This window comes from Lepus europaeus, chromosome 17 (assembly GCF_033115175.1).
Source record: "Lepus europaeus isolate LE1 chromosome 17, mLepTim1.pri, whole genome shotgun sequence".
NCBI lineage: Eukaryota > Metazoa > Chordata > Mammalia > Lagomorpha > Leporidae > Lepus > Lepus europaeus.
In genome coordinates, this window is record NC_084843.1 from 54,370,614 (window position 1) to 54,391,302 (window position 20,689).

At 40.2% G+C, this 20,689-nt stretch overlaps 1 long non-coding RNA gene across 1 annotated transcript; it reads right to left on the reverse strand.

Annotated features, from left to right (window-relative positions):
• Nucleotides 1–1,431: 1,431 nt before the first annotated feature.
• On the reverse strand, nt 1,432–20,138 carry LOC133776393 (uncharacterized). Its single transcript, XR_009868370.1, has 3 exons — nt 20,067–20,138; nt 2,753–2,809; nt 1,432–1,462 (listed from the first exon to the last, which is right to left on the reverse strand). It is a non-coding gene; the product is annotated as an uncharacterized LOC133776393 (long non-coding RNA).
• Nucleotides 20,139–20,689: the final 551 nt, after the last annotated feature.

Genomic DNA, 20,689 nt, shown 5'->3' on the forward strand with positions numbered 1-20,689 from the left:
CATTTGCTACCCTTCTTGCTTTCTTTTCCTTATCTCATTCCCCCCTGCCGAAAACACCTCACAAATAAGGTACTTTTTATGGGGAAATAAGGTTCTATTTATGGCGGAAAATAATCAACCCAACATACTACAAAATTGTTTTAACTGACAACCAGATTTTTTTACAAAACATTTTTAGGAGAGACAGTTAATAGTATTGATTTCTATTAGCAGCATAAGAGTAACGTGTTTCTTACTCTGTTCCCTTCCCCAAAAGCTCTATCCAGATTAGTCATCTCATTTTTTCAACGTTGCAGGTCCTTCTGATGCTGACTATCCAAATTTGACAACTGAATAACATATTGAAGTCATTTTCTTGCCATCTCCAAAAAGTTACGAAGTCTGAGTGCATGAATAGTATAATAATGATCTCATTTGGGATTCTCCAGTAGACTTGTACTGAGAGATAAGAGAATTCCCCGTATTGCTATAATTCCAACATACATGCTGCTGCCAAATAAATGCTTTAGTACACAGTTACAAGAATATTGCTCCCAAATTTGAAAATACTTAGTGTAGCATTACCATGGATCCTAGAGAATTTCATAAAAATCTCTTTGGCCTGATATTTTAACTCTTCCAAAATCCAATCCTTCCTTCTAGAATCATATGGTCAGAACCAGCTTTCCAAAGGCATGTCTCATGCTGGAATCAATTTGTGCTTTTGGACACTTATTGTGAGTGACCATTGGGTAGACCAGTCATTCCAGGTTGCCTACAAGATAGTGTACCAGCTTTTAGCACCGAAAGTCATGTCTCAGGAAACCCTTTTTACTCAAACTGGGACAGCTGGTCACCCTTGGTCACCCTACCTGTGACAGTAGTGTACACTGTTATGGTGTTTTTTTTTATTACAATTTTAGGAAAATATTTGTGCTCAGATTAAAGGCCATGTTTTGAATTACTTTAGTGCTTAAGATAATGATTTATGCATGCCAATACACAGTGAGAATGGGGGAAATGTTTATATCAATATATATGTTTATGCTATAAAAATAGTAAGACACTTTATTATTCATCACACTCAGAATCTTAGGACCTTTTCTATTTTCCCAAAACTTCTGAGTACTTTGGCTAATATTCTATTAGACATAAACTGTCTTAACTCCCAACACCGCTCAAAGCCCCTGTACTTTTTGAGCTTTGGTCTTTTGTTTGTGCTGTTTCCAGCATCCCATCACATGCAATCCATGCTCCAAGTCCATTCTCCAGTGCTTTCACCTCCTTTGAGACGTTCCCATTCCTAGATTTTTTCATTTCAGACCAAACCCACTTTGTTTCTATTTTATGGCACTTAAGAGCGATTTCATAATTCTTGACGTATGCAGAGCTTTTACAAGCATATTAGAATACAGCATTGCCTATTTTTTACAACTTCTAAGGAAGGGTTCTTACCTTATCTGACATCTGAGGAAGCTGAGACCTGTGAGAATTAGGTAACTTGCCTGAGTATAGAGCTTATGGGTTGTTGGAATTCAAATACACAATCCCTAATGGAAGATCAAGTATATTGCTCCTTATTCGTAATCTTACGTTCTTAAATAACTCTAGAATTCAAATGATTTGAAGTAGCAGATCAAATATTAGTCAACATCACATACTACTAACAAATCAGTAGAATTTTTAATCCTGACATACAAATTCCACCCTTAAAGAAATCTTGTTTGCTGGACTTCATTGTTGCAAAAGTGTCTTGCCAGTACAGCCCTCATCTGTATGTCTTGTAAGTAAGACATATATTTTCAAAAAAACGTCCCCCAGACCAAGGACAGGGTTTTAAGAGGCTATATGAAGTAGAGTTCATCACTATAATGCAGATCTTTCCCTTCTTGATTATCTACAACAGGTTACCATTTTTTAAACAGTGTTCCTTGGATCATAATCTTTTAACCAACTCCAACTATCTGCAATGAAACATCCAGGGCTCTTGTTAACAATGCAGATTCTTCCACCCTCCCTCAGCATTGCTAACTTATAAAACTAGGAAATGGGTTTCAGGAATAATGACCTTTATGGTTCAAATTTAAACTGAATTTAAACTTTAAGTTCCACATCTTAAGCCTATCATATGAAGTCTTCATGAATAGCAAGACATTATTTTCTATTAAAAACTTTTACTATTTCTCTTATTTTACAAATTCTGGTTCTGATCTCCATCATGTCTGTGACATCCTTCCTCTTCTTCCATGTCATTACAATCCTACATATCCCTGAAGGTTCAAATCAAATTCCATCTCCCTTGATGTACCTCTCCCTTTGCAGCCATTAACACTGTCATTGCCACTTTCATTGAGGCACAATGCATTCAGCATTTGACAGTCATTCTACTAAATACCTTGATGCACTGTTCAAATCTTTACAGTCTTTTGAGGTACTGTCTCTTATTATTCTTACTCATAAGATATTGAGGCTGAAGTCAAAAAGGAACAGTGATTTTCCCAAAACCACACTGCCAGTGAAGGGCACTGTTAAGACACTGACCTTGGTCTCTAACACTGAAGCCCACACTGTTAGTAGCTGCACTGTGTGCTTCCCTCCCCTTTTCCCTCAGTACAGTGTCGCTATCATGATAGGCACCTGTCATTCTAACTGCTGTTAGTTCAGTCTCCCAGGGTGGCCTGATAAGTAATGAAGCACACAGAATCATTCTTACAAGGAATGATGAAATTTAAATTAGACCAATTTCTCAACCTGTCATACTAGTTTGTCTTACCTTGATTTAGAGGAAAAATGGTTCATCATTTGGCATCTGATAACAGAATGGCCCACACTACAAAAAATAGTAAAAAAAAAAAAAAGCTGAAATAACAGAGATACTGAATAGGCACTTGATTGGTCAAGCAAACAACAGTCATGATTCATAATCATAACAACAATATATATCTGATGTGTATAATGGTGACTATAGGCAGAAAATATGTAAACATATTAGTGCATGATCATATTTACTCTCTACAAAAATCATAAAAAATGAATACTATTACTGTCATCCCCTTTTGACAGATCAGGAGACCAAGGCTGAGAGCAATTAGGTAACTTGCACAAAGCCACATAACTAGTTGGGGTATAGAAGTGAAGCAAAGGTGAATCTTGGTGTGCTTGACTCTCAGACTCAAACTCATTAATGTTCTCCATGAAGGAAAGTCCTCATTAGAGATTAATTTTGGACTCATTATTAGAAATGACTTTTAAAATTGTGAATAGAGAAGGAACTAGTCTCATTTTCATAAGTGGAAATCAGATCATAAAATTTGTGCACATTCAGAGAAGCCTGGAAAACAGGTTTGCCAGTCACATCAATGATTCCATGTAGTTGCAGCCATTCAGGCTACTTTAACAGATTCCCATAGATTAGGTGGCTTATAAACAATAGAAATGGATTTCTCACACTTGTGCAGGCTGGGAAATCAGAGATCAAAGCATCAGCAGGATCAGTATATGGAAAGTACTTATTCCCTCATTTATAAATGGCCATTATCTCTCTGTGTCCACAGAAAGAAGATATGAGGGGCTCTCTAGACTGCTTCTATAGAAACACTAATCTCACTCAGAAGTGGTCCCACTTCCATGACCTTCAATACCTCCCAAAGGCCTCACATCCAAATACCACGACACTGAGGACTGGGTAGACTTGGGGGGAGAGGGTTGGCCACAAACATCCAGTCTGTAGTAACACTTAAATACCAATGTGTTTTAATAAAAGTCAGCTTCAACCAGCTATTATGTCAGATGAGGTTAGTATTAGTCCAGGAAAATCTAAATTTCAACTTTCCTCTCAAAAGAGTTATTTATTAAGAATTATTTCCTCAAGACCAGTGCTGTGGGATAGCGGGTAAAGCCACTGCATGCAGTGCTGGCACCCTATGGGGGCACCGGTTTGAGTTCCAGCTGCTCCACTTCCAATCCAGCTCTCTGTTAAGGCATGGGAAGTAGTGGAGGATGGCCCAAGTCCTTGGGCCCCTGTGACTGCATGGGAAACCCAGAAGAAGCTCCTGGCTTCAGATTGGTGCAGCTCCAGCTGTTGCAGTCATCTGGAGAGTGAACCAGCAGATGGAAGACCTCTCTGCCTCTGTGTAACTTTGCCTTTCAAATAAATATTTTAAAAGAAGAATTATTTCCTCATCTACAACTATGACAAATGAGCCAATAATCAACCTCTAGAGAAAGAATCAACTCTTCAACAAATGGAGCTAGGAAAATCTACACATGCACAAGTATGAAATAAGATGCCTACCTTACACTTCATACAAAAATCAACTCACAATGGATCCAGTATCTAGATCTATGATCTGATACCTTCAAATTTATTAGAGGAAAACATTGGGGAAACCCTGCATGGCAGTGACATAGGCAAAGACTTCTTGGAAAAAACCCCTGAAGCCTAGGCAATAAAAGCAAAAATAAATGAGATCACATCAAGCTAAGAAGCTTCTGTGCTACAAAGAACTCAAGGCAAAAGGGCAACTGACAGAATGGGACAAAATATCTGGAAACTATGCAACTGATAGAGGATTAATATATAGGGGCTATGAAGAGCTCAAAAAACTTAAGAAATCATTTGTATAAAGTTAAAAATAGAAACAACACAACAAACTGATCTATTCAAGAAATGAGCAAAGGACATGTATAGGCATTTTTTAAAGCATGATGTTCAAATGGCTAATAGACATGTGAAAAATGCTTAGGATCACTAGACATTAGGGAAATGCAAACCAAACCAAAATGAAGTTTCACCTCACCACAGTTGGAATGGCTCTCACAAAAAAAAAAAAAAAAAAAAAAAAAATTCTGGCAAGGAAGTGGGGGAAAAGGCACGCTAGTACACCATTGGTGAGAACGTAAACTCGTGAAACCATTATAAAAGACACTATGGAGATTCTTCAGAAATTTAAAAATAGATCTACATTTTACCCAGCTATCCCACTCCTGGGAATTTACCTAAAGGAAATGAAATTGGCTTACAGAAGAGTTACCTGTACCTACATGTTTATTGCAGCTCAATTCACAATAGCTAAGATATGGAATAAACCTGTATTTTCATCAAATGGTGCCTAAAGTATGGTACATATTCATTATGGAATACTATTCAGGCATTAAAAGCAATAAATCCTGTTTCTGCAATGAAAATGGATGCAACAGGAGACTATGTTTGGTGAAATAAGCCAGTCCCAAGAAGACAAATATGTTTTCTGATATGTGGTAGTTGATACAGAATACAAAAAGACCTAAGAAACAGACATGATTTGATTATTATTTTTAGCTTTTGCCTATACTCCTGTGGAACAGTGGTCTTTCGACTTTTTACTGACATTATGGTTAGTGGTATGTAAGGCCTGTGATTATAAAGTAAGCTGAAATTACATTATTGCAAAACGTAAAGGAAAAAAAGGAAGGAGGTGGGATTGATAGAAGTACAGTTACCTGAGAATTCTTTATGAAATACTAATATAAATAGAACAGATTTCACGTAAGAATTAAAATGGAATTATTTCCTCTAAATATCACAAAGAAGCTATGTATACAAAATTCCACAGTGACAGAAAACTTCCTCAAAGTAAACATTCCATTAGCATGGTTTTCCCTTTAATATTTGCAATATAGGAGGAAAAAAGGCAGGTAGGAGACAGGGAAATACTAGAACACAGTACTGGTTTTTTTTTTGTTTTTTTGTTTTTGTTTTTTGACAGGCAGAGTGGATAGTGAGAGAGAGACAGAGACAAAGGTCTTCTTTTCTGCTGTTGGTTCACCCTCCAATGGCCGCTGTGGCCGGCGCATCTTGCTGATCCGAAGCCAGGAGCCAGGCTCTTCTCCCGGTCTCCCATGAGGGTGCAGGGCCCAAGGACTTGGGCCATCCTCCACTGCCTTCCCGGGCCACAGCAGAGAGCTGGCCTGGAAGAGGGGCAACCGGGATAGAATCTGGTACCCCAACCGGGACTAGAACCCAGTGTGCCGGCTCCGCAAGGTGGAGGATTAGCCTGTTAAGCCATGGCGCCGGCCAACACAGTACTGGTTTTAATAGGTATTCCTTTGCCCATGCTCAATTCTCAACTTTGTCCTCTACTGTCATTCTCTATATTAGGGATCGGGAGAAAGGAAACCACAAAGCTAACTCAAAAAAAAAAAAAAAAAATCAAACTTGAGTCATGGCAACTCAAGAACTCAAGTCATTTGGAAATTGCTTTGCAAGAAAATGTTCTTAGATACATCTCCACTGAGTTAAGGCACAAAACTCTGGCTAGGCTATAGACAACACATAGTAAAGTTCCTCTGGGACAAGGTAATATTCTTTGCATCTTGAACTTTAGCATAAGTATTTCCATATCTAAGGAGAAACTCTAAGAAAATTTGTCAGGTTAGTAAATAGCACTTGAGTTTTCCAATATTCTAAAGTGTTATATACACTGTACTCTTCTCATCTGTCACATTGATAAAGATTTTTATTACTAGGTACATGAGGAAATTTGTTTTTTTGTGACTGATTAAAACTGTATTTTCCCTGGCTAAGGCACTTTATAGGCTGTCTCCAGGTAGGATATGTGATTGCATTCATTAATCTACTCATTTCAGGCAGAAGCTTCAAATGGCACTTCCTAATTTTAATATACTTCATAAATTTGCTCTACTCCCTAAACCTTCTGCCTCCAGTGTGCTAGTGTCTCTCCAACCAATTTTGCTTCTTTAACATGTGTCACCCGCATTCATCCCTCTGGAAAGTCTTCACATAGACTCTCAATCATCCCAAACAAAGCTCTCCCAAATAGAGGGTTGAAAAAAAAATAGCAGAAGATGACACCTATCAGTGAAGTTATCCTATCGTTTCCTATCTCTGCATTCTTCTATTTGGCATTGGTTCTGCAACAGTATTGACTATTTACCAAAAAAATAAAATCATTCAAAACATGGCTTCAGGCACATGGATGGATGATGTTCAACAGAAGTTAACCTTCTTTTCATCTTTCAGGAAAAACAAAGGTACAAGTATTATTCTGCACAAAAAAGTTGTTCACTCACCAGTTTCTCAAGATTCCTAAAGCAAATAAACATACTCAAGGGCAAGGGAGGAGGAACTGTCCTTGTTACATCCCTTAAAGGAAGATAATACCCTTATGAATCAGTTCTTATGAAATGTTTAGAGAAAGGATAATTTATCACTCCTACAGTTTGCAGACCCCCCCACCCCAAATTTCAATGCAGTGTGTGGGGACAAAAATGAAGAAAAAATTGCATTAAGTCACCTGGTTTCATTTCTATCTTTGAAATTAAGAAGGACTTTGAAATCCTTAGCTAGAGCTTATATGTATCCAGATAAAAGCCAAAATGCTTTAGAGAAAGACTAACTGAACCCATTTTTAAGCACAGCTCTTTTTAAAATGTGTATCAGAGGAAGAGAAAGTTCTCCCCAGCTGGTTCACTCCTGAATGCCATTCAAGGGTGGGCCAGACTGAAGCCGGGAACCAGGAACTCAAACTTAGTTTTCTACAGTTTGGCAGGAACCCAATTAACTGAGCCATCCCTGCTGCCTCCCAGGGTCTACGTTAGCAGGTAGTTGGAAACCAGAGCCAGAGATGAAAGTTAAACCCAGGCTCTCTGATAGGAGACATGAGTATCTTAACTGCTAGGCCAAATGCTCAGCCCTTTCAGCACACTCTTGCTGCTTCTGTCAGTCCCGATTTGGAAATAGAGCAGCACTCTCCAGAACGTGGCTTCTGTCTTAAACATTTCTCTTGTCTGGCTCAGTGACTGATTCTCAAAAGCCCACCATTATAGTCACTAACAAGGTCTGCTCATTTGGCTAACCATTACCATCATCTGCATAATTCTAAAAAAAAAAAAAAAAGATGTCCAGACCCCACCCCCACAACAATTAAATCAAAATCACTCATAGTGCTACGTAAGTATGCTGTTTAAAATATCCCCACTGGATTTCATAGGTAGAATTGAGAACCGGCTCACTTGACAAAGGACACAAACAGGAGCTCCCTCCTCCATTAGCACATTGACTAAAAGTTTCTTCAATTGCTTTGTTGAGCCTGGAAATTCAAGGAAGGGAATGACCAATAAACAAAACCCTTTGTAAGCAGGGGAGAAAGTGAAATTGACTGCAGAAAGCAAGCTTGAGAGGAAAGGCGAAATGACCTCAAGTCAAGAGTCCACTCACATTAGAACTGCCCAACAGTAAGAAAGAAATAGTCCTCACTTGGGCTTTATGGGCAAAATATAAGCATTTACCTTTGATAGGGCCCTCCCTTATTTGTTAGAGTTAATCAAATGCTCTTATTGTCAAATTGAAAAGACTAGTAATAATCTGTTTTCAAAACTGTTATGTATCTGATGTGATATTCTATGTGGTATTTTGTTAGATTCTTCAAAAATCTATACACAGTAAATTCTGTCTCTTTATAAACAAAATTGGTAGTAGAGTTAAGCACATCACATAGATATGTATCCAGGTCTGGGGATCCCGATACAGTGTTTACTTTTCCATACTTTATCTACTTTGCAGACACTTTTTTTTTTTTTTTTGAGAGGCAGAGTGGACAGTGAGAGAGAGAGAAAGAGAAAGGTCTTCCTTTTTCCATTGGTTCACCCCCCAATGGCTGCTGCAGCTGGCGCACCGCACTGATCCGAACGCAGGAGCCAGGTGCTTCTCCTGGTCTCCCATGGGGTACAGGGTCCAAGCACTTGGGCCATCCTCCACTGCACTCCCTGGCCACAGCAGAGAGCTGGCCTGGAAGAGGGGCAACCGGGACAGAATCCAGCACCCCGACCGGGACTAGAACCCGGTGTGCCGCCGCCTGTTGAGCCGCGGCACCGGCTTGCAGACACCTTTAACCCAGACAGAGAAATTACTAATAGAGTAGCTGTTTTAGACTTAATTTTTTAAAGATTTATTTGAGAGGTAGAATTACAGAGAAGGAGAGACAGAAAGATCTTCCATTTGCTGGTTCATTCCCCAAATGGCTACAATGGCTGGAGTTAGCCAAATCCAAAGCCAGGAGCCAAAAGCTTTTGCCAGGTCTCCAGGAGCTTTTTCCAGGTCACCCACATGGTATAGGGGCCCAAGGACTTGGACCATCTTTTACTGTTTTCCCAGGCCACAGCAGAGAGCTGGCTTAGAAAAGGAGCAGCCAGGACTTATACTGGCGTCCATATTGGATGCCAGCCCTGCAGGCAGTGGCTTCACTACAGTGCCAGCCCCAAGACTTATTCTTGCAACCACAGAAAGCACTAATTGGATATGGGGAAAACCACAGGACACTTGATTCAAAAGGACTATATTGTCCTGTAATCTGTGGAAGAGAAGAGAATTCTTGGCAAAATCAGGCATAAGCAGGGAACTACAGGAATTAAAATTTTAAGACACCAAAAACAAATCAAGAACTGGGAGGTCTTCACTGGGAGGTACACATACACAAAGTATCTGAATGACTCAAAGATGGGAAATAAAATGTTGATGTGCATTAAACAGCCTCAGTGACACACAAAAGATACACAAGGAACTGAAATTTTAGGAGCACAAATAGAGCCGGCACTGTGGTGCAGTGGGTAAAGTCGCCGCCTGCAGTGCTGGCATGCCATATGGGCACCGGTTCAAGTCCCAGCTGCTCCCTTCCCATCCAGCTCTCTGCTATTGCCTGGGAAAGCAGTACAAGATGGCCCAAGTCCTTGGGCCCCTGCACCTGCATGGGAGACCCAGAAGAAGCTCCTGGCTCCTGGCTTAGGATTGGCATAGCCCCGACCATTGCAGCCAATTGGGGAGTGAACCAGCAGATGGAAGAACTCCCCCACCCCCACCTCTGTAAATCTGCCTTTCAAATTAATAGTCTTTAAAGAGCACAAATAAAACAAATAGGAGTGGGGATAATGGGTGAAGAAACATGAAAGCTAGGTAAAAGACAATCATGTGAACCTGGGCCAACATCCCCAAGTGTCCATCCAGTCCACAACGACCAGTAGTTCAACAGATACTATAAAGAACATGGCTGGCATTGTGCCAAGCACTAGAGCCACAATATTGTATAAAACTGATGCAGCCCTCTCTCTCATGGAAGTTAAATCCTCCTGAGGCCAATCAATGGATGTTGGCCTACATAGAATTGTCTAATTATAAATTGTGATTTAAAGAATGGAGAAAAAAAATGAAGCCTAGGAAAAGGAGGCCATGGCCTAAAATGGGATCTTCACAGAGAATTTTCCTGGATCAGAGTTCATCAGTCTATGTTCATGTGTTTGTGTAAAAAGCGTTACCTGGAAAGGAAACAACGCATTGAAAGGCCCCAAGTGGGCTAATCTGCACACATGCAAGAAACAGCAGTGCCAGCTGTGGCAGGTGGCCGGCCGCTGGCAGGTGGGCAAGGGCTGAACCAGAGAAAGCCTCATAGTTCTTGGCATGGATCCAGGTCTTTGAAAAATCACATGACAGGATGGCATTTGTAAAGCTCACTCGGCCCAGAATATGGGGAACACACAGCAAAGCAGATGAGGAAAATCAATTGTGAAAGGCAAGTCATTTATACGATCTGAAGAGAAACCAGACTATGAAGAAAATCAATTGTCATGAGCTAAGCATGAGGCAAGCGAGGACGGCAGCTTAGATCATGATGGTTGCCGTGATCCAGGAGTGGAATGAACAGATTGAGACATATTTAAGGAACAAAGTCATTCACAGTTTGGGGCTCAGTGATGATCTGATGCAGAGAGTGAGGGAGGGGTACGGTCACCAGTGCTACCTTAGCGGACCACTCATTTCCTGGTTTTCACAGCAGAGGGAGCGAGCGATGCAGAGAAAGCTTTCCTGACTTTGTTTCTTTTATTCCATAGCAGTTCCCCCTTCTTTGTCACATGCATATTGAGAAAACTGTCATTGCTGTGCTGGCTACCTCCTTGTGTGAATGTTTAACTTGTTTTTGTACCTGCCAGGTTTCCAGAAGAAATGGTGGACTTGGAGGCTCGACTGATTCTGGTTCAAATTACCTCTTCCTTTCAGCCAAAGTACTTTGTACTTGCACTCTATACTTCCTGTTCTGCCACATCCCAGAACAGGTAAGCTGCACTTTTGATGCTGTGATGGAGCCACAGGTGCAGGTGCAAGTGCAATGAACTTCCTAATGAAGTTGCTCTTTTACCTTCATTTAATGGTTTTAGCCACCACCAGTGTTGCTTGCCTCCCAACACTAAAACCTACTTTGACAAAAGGAAATCAGAGCACACGAGGATTTTGGCAAAACCTGAGTCTCACATAACTTCTTTATGGAAATCAAATCCAAAGTCCTGCCTCTAGCCTCGCCAGCTTGGACTCCACCTCCCAAGCTGTTCTTATTTCCTTCCAGCAGCTCAGGGCTCACCTTTTCAGTGGCTGCCTTAGTCTCAAAATTTAACCACAAAAGCCTTATTGTCTATCCCATTTTCTCTCTACCATCTCTTTTTAACCAAACTTCTTGCTAAGGCAACAGCTTGATGCAAACATCTTACAAAACCCTAATTATAGCCTCAATCCGAGTGGCAATTTTCAGTTGCCAGCTAGTCTCTCACTCTGCCATAAATCACACATGTCACCTTTAATCTCCAAACCACCTGTAGACCCCTCTTTCTGCAAAGGATATGATTCTCTCAGTCACCATTGACTCCTCCTTCTCCTCCCCCTCCCTATCAACATCACTAAGTTGACAACTCTGTGCAATCTTCCTCCAATATATCACTCTCATTTTTCTCTTTCCAAACTGCTGCCACCTGGTTCATACAGGTCCTTATCTCCTGCCTAGACTTTTGCAAATAGCTTAACAGCGCTGCCAACTTCTAGGACCTGCCCTATGCAATGCACCCTGAATTGGAAAAAAGCTCCCAAAAAGCAGAGAGTATTATGCAATTCCCCTGTTCAAACAGCTTCACTTTCTATCCAGTAGCCATCAAAAACAAAGCAAGACAAACAAACAAACAAAAAACCTCAAGTCATTCACAACACATCCAATCTGTCTCTCCTGCCTAATCCAGATCTACCCCAGGAGTCAAGTGTCTCTCCTTCCTGTTGTCCAAACTAACTTTGATTACTGGCAACCCACTTATTCTCCTTTCCCAGTAAGTTATATATTTTCTTATTGCTGGTTATTAGACTGCTGAATTATTCTATGTTTTATAACATTTTTCTATACTCCTGAAGGTGTAGTTTATTGTACTTCCATCCTTAATTTTTATTTACTTTATATAAAAATAGAAGCACAAATGTATATATATTTGGTGAATAATTTGGCTTATAAAGAGATTACAGGACATATTATTCTACCATTAACTTCTTATAAAATTACATAAGCATGATTTTAATTTATAGAGATGTATGTTATTAATATCACTAATTGCCTTATATACTATAATATAGGTCATCATTTATTCTACCATCCTTCTAGACAGTATTTAGTTTACTCCCTTTTTTTAAACTATCACAAAGCTAAAACAAACATTACTTTTTCAAATCAATTCCCAAAAGTGAATTACTGGGTCAAAAAGCAAGCACATTCTAAATCTAATGAAATCCAGCAGGACTGCTTTTCCCAAAGTGACAATAGGCTCTTAATGACAGCCTATGAAGGGAAGTAGTTATCTCTCTACAACTTTTCCAATGATGGCATGTTAATTGTTTTTCACTTCTGTCAAGATACCATTTGAAAAATTCTACCTTGGAAGTTTAGCATTACATACCAGTTATGAATTCTTTCTTTATTCTCTCATCCTAGATGTCTTTCCTATCAAATCTTGGTAGCATTTTTGTCATTTCATGTAATATTTTACATTAATATATAACATACTATAGGGTTAGTATGTGTTGTGTTGGTGCAGGTAATACATTATGTAATATCCAATCAGGATATATTTTCTCTTCAAATATTTAACATTTCTTTACATTGAAAACATTCAAAATCCTAAGTTTTTCTGAGAGAGAAACACATTGCTCCTTATGCTAAATTGAATTTCCTCATTTTGTATCTCTACATCTTTTTAATTTTAAATGGCTGGGTCACATATCTTTCCTATTGTTATGACTTCCATAACAGTAGCACAGTGGCAGTATATAGGAAATTCTTCAATTTTTTGTTTAAAAGGAACTTGTTGATCAGTTAGAGAAATAGGAACTCAAGGTTAGGAATTAAATGTGTATGGCTCTGTGTACTCTTGGAAGAAACTGCAAGTGGATTTCTGCAAAATTCTATCATTGTCAAAGCAGTCAAACAGACATACAATGTTCCCTTATCAAATCTACTGCTCAAACATCCAGGGTAGGTAAAGCCAGTTAACAAGAGTATGACAGCATCACCCGTTTATAAGCCAGAACTTTGAGCAGAAGTGTCCAAAAACACATACAACATAGTAAGAAAATCATGTGTGCTTTGTTTACTGTTGTAGGGACCTTGTTTTGTAGTGAACTAAGAATACTTACCTGAGGGTAAAAGGTGAATTAAAATTACAGCTCAGCATTAAAAAAAAAAAAATCACTTGATAACAAGGCAATAAAGCTAAACATATATTGAGTATGGCTACATTGAGAATTGCCATATATGCATTATCCCATTTCACTCACACACTCACACACACACACACACACCTTAAATTGTTATCACTATTGCTATTTTCCACATGTTGTATGGTCATTCTAAAGACCATAGATTGTACATAGAGGAAAACCCAGTTGAGGGCACAGATTCGTTTGAATCTAGGCTACCTAGAACATCTCATCCTCAGAAAAAATAAAAACAGACGTGATTTTTGGCACAAGTGCTACAGAAAACATTATTTCATTAAAGGGAAGAATGGAAGGATGAGATCCAAAAAGTTCATAATTAGCACTCATTAGCACAGAAGTTAGGATCTCATCAAAAACTCAAGAGAAAAATAAGCAAGGTCATATGCCATCCATGTATTAATTCAGCAAGACAAAGGCACAAAGCTAACAAACTCACTTTCAAAAAAAAAAAAATAAACCACAGAAATCTTATGGAATAACAAAACATATCTACAAAATGCCAACAGCACAGCCACTCAGAACTTCAAGTTCAGTTTCTAGACATTTTCTTGGACTATTATGCCCTGCATCTCCTGAACTGGAGCCACCTGTCATATAATACAACTGTTGAATGCCCCATTAGCACTTCCTTGCTGGTGTGCAGAGCTTCAGCCCGCTCCTTTGAGTTCATCCTGTTTTCCAAGCTACCACAGTCTGTTGTACTCTTACATATTGGCCTTTTAGTTTTCTCTCACTTCTAGAGACACTCATAAAGATATTTGAATTCAGCCCCTTCAACTGGATTAAACCAGTGAAGGCCCTTCTGCTGTGGCAGAAAAGTCCCATGATCTCTAGGATCCTATTGTGATAGAGATGCAGATAATAGAGATGGAAATGTACAAGATAAGAGCTATGACAGATTTGAAATCAAATTCTCAGGCTTACTGTTGTAGAATCCTGAGCAATATGCTGAACCTACTTAATCCTCAGTTTGCTCATTAATACCATGACTATAATAATATATGCTTCTTGGGATTTTTGTGGGAATTAGATATGGCACAGGTATGCGTGCGTGTGCATGTACACACGCACACATACACACTTAGAGCAAGTTCCTGATTTGTAGAAGGTAATTACTATTCTAACAATTAGCACAATCTAGTTTTATCTAAAAATGGCAGAAGTAAAAATAACCAAGATTGACTAAGACCATGAATTTAAGACTAAGAACTCTTTTAAAAATTGTTCACTGTCTCTACATCTAAAGACAGATTAAGCCCAATAATCACAGAAAAACAAAAAGTTGCTGATGGGCTCACAATTCTGTGTGAACACCCTAAATGAAAACATCCACATCCTTCAAGGGATGCTGGGATACTCTCAAAATTTTTGGGATATATTCAGAAGATCAAGATTTTTCTTCCAAGAATTAAAATAAGAACAGAAACTTCAAAAGGAGAAACCACACTGTGCCTTATATCATGGGTAAGAAATACAATTTCATTGAGTGCACATTCATAGAAAAAAGAAGAAATCTTAGGGTGTGAATAATAAGTTTTTTTCCCCCTTCACAGACATGAACCGTAGTAGCTGTATGTCCCCATCTCATTGATGGTCATGTTACACATCACCGCACTCATATTAAAAAGGCTCTTGTTGCAAGAGCAGATTATCCGTAAACTGCCCCAAACCAGAGCATGGGTACCATCCCTGGTTTAGGGCGAGATCTATTCAGTGCAGTGACTAAAGGGCAGCAATAGACACCAGTCCTCAGAGGGCAGGTGGGGAAGAAGCCATTTCTTAGCAGATTTGAGGATGAATGGAATAGTGGCCAGCAATTTAGCGATTTCTCCATTAGTTCTCAGGATGGGAAAGAAATGGTTTAAGATAGGAGATGGACAGCTCTCCAGAAGGCTTGAGTAGAATTAACACAATTGGATGGAGCAGCAGGATGAAAAATGGAAATGAAAACCCACATCTACCTCAGTTGAAGGAAAAAGTGTGGCCAGTGTTGTGGCATAGCAGGTCAAGTGGCTGCCTGCAGCGCCAGCATCCCATATGGGTGCCGCATTGAGTCTTGGCTGCTCTACTTCCAATCCAGCTCCCTGCTAATTCATCTGGGAAAGCAGTGGATGGCCCAAATCACCGGGCCCCTGCATCAACGTGGGAGACCCAGATGAAGATCCAGGCTTCAGGCTTCAGCCTGGCCTTCACAGCCATTTGGGGAGTCAATCAGCAGATGGACAAGTTTCTCTTTCTCTCCAACTCTGACATTCAAATAAAATGAATCTTAAAAACAAAACAAAACAAAACAAAAAAACACACACACACTCACATACAAAATAAGGCTTATGACTCAGAGACGTGATAGGACCAAAATGATGTGGTTGGTTCTGATTGGTAAAATTCCCTTACAAGACACTTTGTACTATTGTATGGATGAATCTTAACACAGCTGAACAGGTTAAGTTTTTCTAGATCTCATTCTACCATTGCAATGACACATAACAATGTATTTCTCCATTTTAAGTAATATGTAGTTTCTCATAGTCTGATTTCTTCTGCATCTAAATCCCTGGTCCAGGCTAACTCATTAAGCCAGTTCAAAGCAATAATTTTAAAAAGGTCTAGGGTTGAGGCCAGCGCCGCAGCTCAATAGGTTAATCCTCTGCCTTGTGGCGCCGGCACACTGGGTTCTAGTCTCGGTCGGGGCGCCAGATTCTTTCCCGGTTGCCCCTCTTCCAAGCCAGCTCTCTGCTGTGGCCTGGGAGTGCAGTGGAGGATGGCCCAAGTGCTTGGGCCCTGCACCCCATGGGAGACCAGGAGAAGCACCTGGCTCCTGCCTTCGGATCAGCGCGGTGCGCTGGTCGCAGCGTGCCGGCCGTGGCGGCCATTGGAGGGTGAACCAATGGCAAAGGAAGACCTTTCTCTCTGTCTTTCTCTCACTGTCCACTCTGCCTGTCAAAAAAAAAATAAAAATAAAAAATAAAAAGGTCTAGGGTTAAGCAATAGGATACATGCACCTGGTATCTACAGTTAAGAAACCATGCTGAACTTTTAATTGTTTTTGTATTCCTTTAAGTAATTAAATTATTCCTCTTCCTTTACACTGTATTCGGAAAGAGTATTTTAGCTTTCTCTGTGGGGGAGGCTGAATCTGGAGAGGCCTAAAGGAAACTTCCTGAGCCTTCTTTAAGTTTCAAATCCCTGGTGGCAAACACCCCAGCCCCAGGGCGCTTTTGCCTAAGGAGCATTAAGGTGGTATAATAGGAGTGGCTAAGACCCTTTTGCATCACATCACCCCACCCCTTGCCCGCATCCATTCTGTACCGCTCCATACCTCAGCTATATATATATATATATATATATATATATATATATATATATTATATATATAATATATATATACATACACACATATATATATATATATACACAGACACACACACACATATATATATATATACACCTCCCTTTTCCTTTTACAATAAAGTGAGATCCTGCTTCAAGTGGGCTCCCCATGGCGTCTAATTGCTGCACCCCCCCCCCCCCCCCCCCCCCCGAGTTCCAGTTCGGGGAAGGCCGAGTGGCGGGTGGAGCACTTCCCCTCCTAGGCCAAGCAAGCTGCGGGCAGCCTGCCTAATTCTCTGCCAGTGTCGAGGAAGGGTCACCGCATTTCTCTGTTCTAACAAAAGTCTACTCCATCAATGAAAATCAGAAATCAAAGATCAGAATCAAGTGTCCAAACATGATATTCTTTAGCTATATCAAGCTGCACAGTAAAAGGAGGAATAGAGCAGGAACGCCATAGTAAGTGCTGTGTTACATGAAGTAATTCTTTCTCATACTCACAGGAAACCTAAGAAATAGTTACTATGAAAAAATTATCTCAGAAAAGTTAATTATTCAGTCACATGCAACTGTATATTGATTTTTAATCTTAAATTGTTGTTTAAATAAAAAGCAAACATTAAGAACTGTCCACTCAAGAAATACTACATATGGCTGGCGCTGCGGCTCACTTGGTTAAACCTCCACCTGCAGCGCCGGCACCCCAGGTTCTAGTCCCAATTGGTGCGCCAGATTCTGTCCCGGTTGCTCCTCTTCCTGTCTAGCTCTCTGCTGTGGCCAGGAGTGCAGTGGAGGATGGCCCAAGTCCTTGGGCCCTGCACCCGCATGGGAGACCAGTACCTGGCTCCTGGCTTCGGATCAGTGTGGTGCGCTGGCCACAGCGGCCATTGGGGGGTGAACCAACGGCAAAGGAAGACCTTTCTGTCTCTTTCTCTGTCTAACTCTGCCTATCAAGAAAAAAAAAAAATACTACACCTATCAATGGAGGTTCCTTATGCTTTAGGTAAGAAAAAGTTCCATGCAAGAAGACACTAAAAACAAGTCAGAACTAAGGAGAAAATAACATTAAAAACTTCAAAATAGAAAAGACTTCAAATAAGTAGATAATGCTATAACTAGTACTCAAACAGTATGTTTCACTTTGTGTTTCTATGTGGGTGCAAACTGTTGAAATCTTTATACTAAATTGATCTTCTGTACATAAAGAGAATTGAAAATGAATCTTGATGCAAATGGAAGGGGAGAGGGAGTGGGAGAGGGGAGGGTTGTGGGTGGGAGGGAAGTTATGGGAGGGGGAAGCCATTGTAATCCATAAGCTGTACACTGGAAATTTATATTCATTAAATAAAAGTTAAAAAAAAAAGAAAAACAAAACTGAAGTGAAAAATCAAAGACAAAGATGGAGAGTATGGGAAGGGGCATTGTGATGCAGTGCATTAAGTCAGTGCTTGGGACCCTGGATCCCATATAGGAGTGCCTGGGATCAAGTTACACTTCGGATTCAGTTTCCTGTTCATGCACACCTTAGGAGATTGCAGATAATGGTCCAGTACTTGGGTCCCTGCTACTCACTTAGGAGACTAGCATAGGCTTCCAGTTCCTGGCTTCAGCCTGGCCCAGCTGAAGCTGTTCTGAGCATTTGCTGCATGACCAGTGAACCAAGTACATATCCCTTTGTCTCTCCCTGCCCCTAGTCACTCAAATAAAACTTTTTTTTTTTTTAAAGAAAAAGCAATAAAGAGCAATCCTAATCACATACGGCCAGAATTTTCTGCAAGAGAGGAGTGTGTGAGCTTAAACTGAAGGCTGAAGCCCAAGGACCAAAAAAAGAAATGGCCATCGACAATATTGTCTTGTGAGTGGGAGAAGACAATAACAACTCTACTAGAGTCAAGGGTCTAAAACTGTCACAGCCAAGAGTAATCTAAGAAAATGACAATTAAGTGCAATATGGTATCCTGGATGGAATCCAGAATAGAAAAAAAAAGTTAGGGGAAAGCTAAAGAAGCCTGGATAAAGTGTGGACTACACTTAACAAAAATGTATCCATGTAGTTCATTAAACATGATGTGTGTCTATATTGGAGAAACTGGATGCAACGTAAATGGGAGGAAGTCTTTGTACTACCTTCATAATTTTTCTCTAAACCCAAAAGTATACTAAAGTAAAATTATTTCTTTAATTCAGTGGGCAGGAAATATTTTTCTGGCAACCTTGTCCAAAAAAAAAAAAAAAAAAAATCCTAGAAGCATAGATCCAAGCTCTCAATTCTACCCTCTAAAGAAGTAACAAGGGGGCTAGCACACTGTGGCATAGTGGGTAAAGCCACTACCTGCAGTGCCAGCGTCTCATATAGGCGCCAGAGAGCCCTGGCTGCTCCACTTCTGATCCAGCTCTCTGCTCTGGCCTGGGAAAGCAGTAGAAAATGGCCCAAGTTCTTGGGCCTCTGCACCTAGGTGGGAGACCCGGAAGAAGCTCCAGGCTTTGGATCAGCCCAGCTCTGGCCATTGCTGCAATTTGGGGAGTGAACCAGTGGGTGGAAGGTTTCTCTCGCTTTCTCACTCTGCCTCTCCTTTCTGTTTAATGCTGCCTTTCAAATAAATACATAAATCTTTAAAAATCTTTAAAAAAGTATTAATGAATAAGAACCCTTATATATAAACAAAACTGTGGTACAGATCTTGGTGCCACTGAGACACACTCTCATTCTACATGAAAATAATATACCAATTAAAACTGTGCATTAAAACACACACTCATACCTTCTCTCAAAATTGCCAAAAAATTAAAATTTAAACTGATTTTATGAAGGCAAGAAATAGCCTTCTGTTTATTTAAACAAATTACTGGGAAAATGCAGTCTTAATCAAGCAATACAAATTAAGTATCTCCTTAGGCAGACTAAATGTACCTAGAGAAAACCAAGAACATCAGACCAAATGTAATTAACTAGTCTTTTACACACTATAGATGCATGTTCAACATTACACCCTGAGGGTGAGAAAAAAGCAAAGTAGTAGCACTACTGTTACTGCTCTCTCTACAGCTGTAACACCACGACGCAGGAAAGGGTCCAGTGGTAACAGGATGACTGTACCGTGTTCAGTCACTGAGAAACCGCCTCATCCCTCTACTCAAAGAATGTGCAGACTCAGGAGTGCAGCAAAAGCAAGAGGTCACTCACCATCTCTCAAGACCAGGTGCCTGGTAGACCAGCACACGCGGCGTGACCTACAGAAAGCCATTTATTTCCTCGCCCACGGGTCCCTCCCCCAGCTCCTCATTGGCTGAGTGACTGTGGGGTTGCAATCTTTCTGGCATTTGCTTCAGCTGCTTTGGCCGCTAACATTCTGTTTACCTAAGCACTTTCAGGTGCATGCAACCTGGCTGTTAGGCCAGCTAGTTGTCTGCTCACAGCTGAATACCTTACTTTGAAAATGAACCACATGATTCTTTTTCGCAGTAACCACTCACTAATTAACACACTGGCTATTTAACAAAAGAATCTAAAAGACACGAAGGGAATATCTCCGTATTACTCTGCACATCTCCCTCATCCTGCTCTTTGCACACTTGGAAACGTACTTCTGTCTCACTGCAACCATCATGCATCTCCCATCAGGCAGCTGAGCCACCACAAAACTGAAAGGGACCTAGGGCTGACTGTGGCCATTTGAGTTCATGAAAATCAGGACACTTTCAAAGGGAGTCTATTGAATGTCAGGTTTGAGTCAAAGTTTTAATTTCACAGTAGATTTAACCGAAAAGATTTAATTTTACCAAATTAAAAAACACATGCCTTACTAC